At 48.1% G+C, this 6,000-nt stretch overlaps 1 protein-coding gene across 5 annotated transcripts in view; it reads left to right on the forward strand.

Moving 5' to 3' along the window:
- The window catches only part of ST3GAL5 (ST3 beta-galactoside alpha-2,3-sialyltransferase 5), a 49,914-nt gene that overhangs the window by 5,162 nt on the left and 38,752 nt on the right, over positions 1–6,000 (forward strand). Inside the window, exon 1 of one of the 5 annotated variants that reach the window (XM_008700083.2) lies at positions 4,580–4,609. The exons of the other annotated variants lie outside the window; for them this stretch is intronic. The gene's annotated coding sequence lies outside the window, so the exon portion shown is untranslated. Of the gene's footprint in view, positions 1–4,579; positions 4,610–6,000 lie in introns of those variants that run through there. 5 annotated transcript variants of the gene reach the window in all.

Consider the following 6,000-nt stretch of genomic DNA (forward strand, 5'->3'; position numbering starts at 1 on the left):
TTAATGAGGTATTTTACACCCTTCTGTTCATACTAAGTCTTCAAAGCGTAGTGTGTATCTTACTTACATAGAGCACATCTCAGTTTGGTTTGCCACATTTGAAGTACTTAATGGGCACATGTGGCTAGTGGCACTGTACTGTACAGCACAGCTCTGCATCCTAGCCTGTAAACATTGAGCTGATTTGTCTTGATAAAGGGGACAGTCAGAGCAATTCTGGTGGTAGGGTTCAGTTGTCTGCCAAGCAAATCTAGGATCATAGGAATCTAGCAGTGTTTTTTGGTTGGCAAAGAGGGAGTGGGCTCTTTTGTGAAAATCTTGTTAAACTCACCCCCCTCCCAACAAACCCACATGCCACAACACGTAGACAAGATCAGAAAAAAGGTAAATGCTGTGCTGACTCACTTTATCCTCACCTGTTCTAGACATGTTTTGTATATGTATGTTTTTTTTAGATGTATGTCATTTTATATATTTATATATGTCAGCTCACTTAATTTTCACAAAAGCTATACGAGGATTTACAAACGAGGATTTTGAGGCTCAGAGAGGTTAAGAAACTGTAGGGGACAGAACCTAGGGGAAGTGTCTAGGGGGCATTCTGACTCAGGCAGTCTGACCTGGAGGTGGTGAGGAGGCAAATGTATCCCTCCCATGCCTGAGAACAGCTCCTGTCGACATTGTCGAGAAGGTCACCTGAGGTGGCTGAGATGGCTCTGTTCCCTGCCCAGGTTGGTGGGTTCCCGGACACATCATCATCACTCCCCTGGGTCTCCACAGCAGCCTCCTGAGTGGTCTCAGGGCACAAGAGGGCTTCCCCATCTCCAGTCTGACCTCTGGAGAGGTCTCTCCAAAATCCATTTTCCAGTTAACTCCCAGCCCCCCCAACCCACCCTGTTGCTCCTTTTATCTCAGGATAAAATTCTAACCCGCCGTGGCTTGGCCTGCTTCTTTTTTCCAGCTTCTCTTTGCACATTATTCCCTCCTGGGCTGGACCTTCAGACACCTCGGTGCCTGCTGTCCCCGCCCAGGTGACACCTGCCTGCCTACATCTACCAAGTCCTACTCCTTCCTTCCTGGGAGGACCTTTTCTAACCCCCTCCCAGACACACATCCCTCCCCAAATCTAAAACATCCTGTAACACAGCCCTTATGTCCCAGGTAGAATAAATTTGAAAGAAATATTATGAAAATAATGACACTGGTGGTAGATGTACTTGTCTGATTTTTAAAATAAGATTATGAGAGTCTCTAGAGAAGACACTGTGTCCGCGTTGCTAGTGCTGTAGCCCCAGGCCTGTACTCTAAGCCTGATTAAAACTGGCTGTGTGAGTGGCAGCGTACCTCTTTAGGGACCTGCCCAAATAGTGGTTTCCCGAATATTTGGAGCAAAGAGTAAAAGGGATGTGTATGGGGTGTAAAAGGAAATTCTCTGTTTTAGCCATGCCTCTTACGGACCTAAATACGTGGTGTTGGTTTTAAGAGTTTAAACATATTTCATTTGTTCTGAGCGTGAAGTGGCCCAAACAAAACTTTCCTTTTCCTTCTATGGGATTGTTTCCACTCCTTCCATCTCAAAACTGCCAGGGCCTACCAAACGGCAGGTTCCAGTTGTGGTCCCTCCAGTTTCTTTTCTAGGGTCATTACCGCCTTCTGATTTGGGTTGTCCCTGACTAGTCTGCTTCTTCTAGGACAATGAGGCTTATCGAATCCTGGATTACTGCGTAAACTGCCTAGCGAATCCTTCACCTTCCCTTCCCTACTCACCTGGACAGCGGCTCCCTGAGGAGTATTGCTCAGGTCTGGTTTGGCGATGTCACTTCATAATGCCAGGACTTAGGGACCCAACCCTTTTGTGTGTGTGTGTGTGTGTGTGTGTGTGTGTTGGGGAGAGGATCTTGGTTCTTTTAGAGCTTGCACACACACTTTCCCTTCATCTCATACCCTGTGTTTCCCATTTTACTCAGGTTTGGGGGAAGGTCCCATGTTGGAGCCTGTTTATCCTTTTGTTAACTGTCAATTCTACTGATTTTCATTTTCTGCTATTTATTACTTATTCAGCCCAACTACTTGTATTTTCTTTAAATCAAGAGGGAAATCTGTTAAAAAGGTAGCTTCTAGGGGCGCCTGGGTGGCTCAGTTGGTTAAGCATCTGCCTTCGGCTCAGGTCATGATCCTGGTCTCCCTGCTCAGCGGGGAGTCTGCTTGTCCCTCTCTCTCTGACCCTCCCCCCACTCGTGCTCTCGTGCTCTCTCTCGTGCTCTCTCTCTCTCAAATAAATAACGTCTTTTTTTTTTTAAAGGTGGTTTCTAGGTTTTGCTCTGTTCGTGGTGTTTATGGGGTCGCCACAGACTTTCGTTCTCTGGGAGCATATTCTGTGTGTATAATTTGCTGCCACAGGGGCCCCCACTGGAGAGCTATTATGTAAGGTGTTTTCTTAGAGCTTGGAGGGACCCAAAAAGGAGGAGTTCTGTTCTGTGAGCGGTTTTCCTCAGTCTACTCCAGTGTCGTGGCTCATTCCCTCTGGCCCCCTCCTCTGAGAGGTAACCCCACGTCCGCCGTTAAATCATCTCCGAGAACGGTGGAATGGTGGCGCTGTGTGGTGCCTTCTTGCATGGGCTTTGCTCTTTTTCCTTCCCATTACTGGCCTGAGTTTGTTAATGCAGACCAGGTCTCCGCGGGCAGTGCGCTCAAGGGACAGCCCCTGCTGGCTCGGTCACCAGTTCCCTGTGGCATCTCCCTCCACGTCCTGTGACCAGCCTCCTTCTCACTGCACCTGCTCTGGCTCGGCTCCCCCATGACCCCCAGCTGCAGCGACCTCTGTGACCCTCTCCCTTGACTACCCTCTCCCTTGGCCTCCTTCATCCCAGGGTGAGCTGGCCACCCCCGCTCCAGAACCACTTAGGGCTGCCCGGCACCTCCTCCTCTGGGGCCAGTTCAGAGGGCCTGGTTCCGTCTCAGCCGCATTTTCTGCCACTCTCACCAGGTCCCCTGTGATTGGGCCTGAGCCTGTCTCTCTGGGCATTTTGGCATGGCCTTCCTTCCATCTGGGATGCCTGTTCCTCTCTTCCGTCTGTCTCTGAAGTCCTGCCCATCCTTTAGAGACTTATTTGCATATCATCTGCTCAGGAAGCCTCCCTGCTGTCTGTGACGGACGTGATGGTTCCTGACTGCCCCTCTGTCATGGTGCTGTTGGGTGTGTGGGGTATTAAGGTATTTTCCCTTTTCCTGGCTAGATTATTCATTTAAAGAAGAAAGGGGCTGTGCCATATTTATCTTTATATCCCCAGTGCCTGGTGCTTATTAAATGTTTATTTAAAGGTTTATTAGGGAAATAAAGCAAATTAGCCAACAGTATAGACCAGCCCTCCACAAATGGGCTCTGCAGGAGAATTAAGCCCTGCTACTCTAAGGCAACCACCGTAGGTAATGAATTAACTTCTCTTCTATGCTTCTGGAATGATTCTAGTTATAGACCATCCTTGGGAGAATTGAGAAAATAGGTATTCATATCCTTTTCTCTTGGGCCTAATTCCCCAGTGGAACCCAGCTTGAGGAAGGCTGGTGTAGACACTTTGATCCCAGTCCTGATAAAAGTATACACATGCCAAGAGCCAAGACTGATAGATGATAGACCAGAACGTTAACAGTGGATATCACTGGGCTGTAGTATGACAACCAGTATATGATTTCAAAATGTTCTTTCCGCTTTTAAATAATTTCTGAAGTTTCTCACTTTGTGATAATAGAGCTTTAAAAAAATACTTCTCCTAAACCTGACTGTGACTCATCTAAGGCAGTAGGGAGTTGGGGTGTTTGTTTTCAAATATGCCTCCCTGCGCCACGAGTCACCGAGCTGAGCCCCTCAGCATTGCTCCTGGAGAATTGGGCCTCGGGGTGAGGATGACTCTAGCCGTCAGCTCTCTGGACGTGGGTGTCTCTGCCACCAGACACGTGTGAATTGAGGGCTGAGTTTCCAGCAGCCGTGGCTCACCATGAGAGAAACTAGCATGCTCATGGGTACTCACATATACTCTCAAAAGTAAATCTAGCGGTGTTTTTTTTTTTTTCTCCTTAATTGCTAGGAGTGAACGTAACCCAGGGTTATTTGAATTAAGTCTCACATGCTGATTCTTGCTCATGAGTCACTGCTTCATCCAGCCCTAGTTTTTTCCCTGAAGTTTGACCTTGTGTGTCCTCCCACAGGATTTTACCCTTACTCGGGCAGGAATGTACCAGGGGGCGCTGAAATAGGTGTTTGATGAGGAAGGGGATATTTACTTTGTCTCGCAGTATCGTCCATCAAGTTACTTATTAATTACAAAGGAAAAAGAGTAACTTGGCAGTGGAGAAACCTGCCTCCCACCACTTCAGCCAGTGGGTCAGCTTTAACATCACCAGCAGCGGGATAGATCAACGTCGTCTGCCTCCGGAGAAAATGCATCGGGAGGAGCCCAGCGTTAGTCTGCGATATTTTGGCCAAAAATGTATAACTTGAATCTAATCATGAAGAAGTAGACAAATCTCAATCGTGGACATCCTACAAAAGAACTGGCCTGTACTTTTCAAAAAATGCCAAGGTCATGAAAGATAAAGCCACTGTTTCGGGGTAAGGGAGGTTGAAAAGATATGACAGCTGAATGCCACACGCGATCCTTTTTGCTCTAGGGTCATTATTGGAACTACTAAAGGAATTCGTGTCAGGTCTTTAGATGGGATTGAAGCAACAACAATTTCCCGATTTTTGTCTCCATGTGGTGGTTGTGTAAGGGAATATCCCTGTCTTTAGGAAATACTAAAATATTTGAGGGGGGATATGTCATGTTTTCACCTGCTTTCAAATGGTTAAAAGGTAGTGTGTGTATTCTGTTGTATCATAAAACGACAGAGCAAATGTGGTAGGTTGTTAACAATTGGGGAGTTAGGTGAAATTATACGGGAATTTTTTGTACTGTTCTTGCAATCTTTCTGTCACTTAGAGATTATGTCAGAAAACAGAGTATAAAAACTCAGAAGCCTGCAGGTCGTCGTGCTGTGTCCAGTCTAGCATCAGTAGACGTGTGGGGGCTTTTCAGGGTCTCCCCTTTCCGTGGCTGTTCATGAAGTCATTTCCCACAACACTGAGCTCGCTTTGCCATTGGCTTGGCCCCCCCTGGCATCGGTGGAAAACAGGGCCGAAGAGCCTTCATAGTGCAGCTTTGCCTGACAGGAAGGTTTCTTCCTTCCGCTGTCTGCTGCGGCTGCTCCTGTTCCAGAGACTTCACTCCTGCTGGCTGGCCTCAGGCAGCTGGTCTACCAGCTCTGAGCCACGCACTTACTTGGTTTAGACTTCACTCCTGCTCCCACCCCCACCCCACCTACAACTGTCCTGGAAAAGAGGCTTCCCAGGCAGAATGTAGCTTCAGAAGTATATTTAAACACAGTGGAGAGTGTCGATGCCTGAGAGCAGCGCACTGCACCAAGATGCTTTGGTCGAGCGCTTGCCAGCAAATAAGGCACCAGGCCCTCGGAGGGTGCGCCTTGCCCAAAGCCTTGGCATCAGCCCGTTAAAGATGGTCCTCCCTCCTGCCTTGACAGACCCTCGGGTTGTATGTTTTGGCAGAAATCCTGCATTTACTATGTTCTGCATGAGGAGGGGGTCCTTTTCCAGCCCCCACTGGATTTTATGCAGTTTAGGGCAACCTTCTATGCTGGGGCTGGGGTCTCTCCTGGGAGACGGGGGTGGCGGGGGCAGTTTTTGGATTCCAAAGGGGAGCTCTTGAGTTAGGGCCTGAGGTGGGTGTGTGGGTGGGTCTGCGTATCAGAATTTGCAGAGAGGAGTTCCTGGGAAATTGTCCAGCCCCAGGGAACAGAATATGAGAAGAACACAGAAGCTTCTATTCCTCCTTGCTGTCTGTCTTTCCCTTCCAGCTCTCCTTTTCCAGAATTTTCTGTCCCCCAGCCCCCACTCCATTTTCTCCACTCTGTGCCCCCCAACTCTCTCTTTCCCTTTTTATTATT

The sequence above is a fragment of the Ursus maritimus genome, unplaced genomic scaffold, assembly GCF_017311325.1.
Source record: "Ursus maritimus isolate PB19 unplaced genomic scaffold, ASM1731132v1 scaffold_6, whole genome shotgun sequence".
Taxonomy (NCBI): Eukaryota; Metazoa; Chordata; class Mammalia; order Carnivora; family Ursidae; genus Ursus; species Ursus maritimus.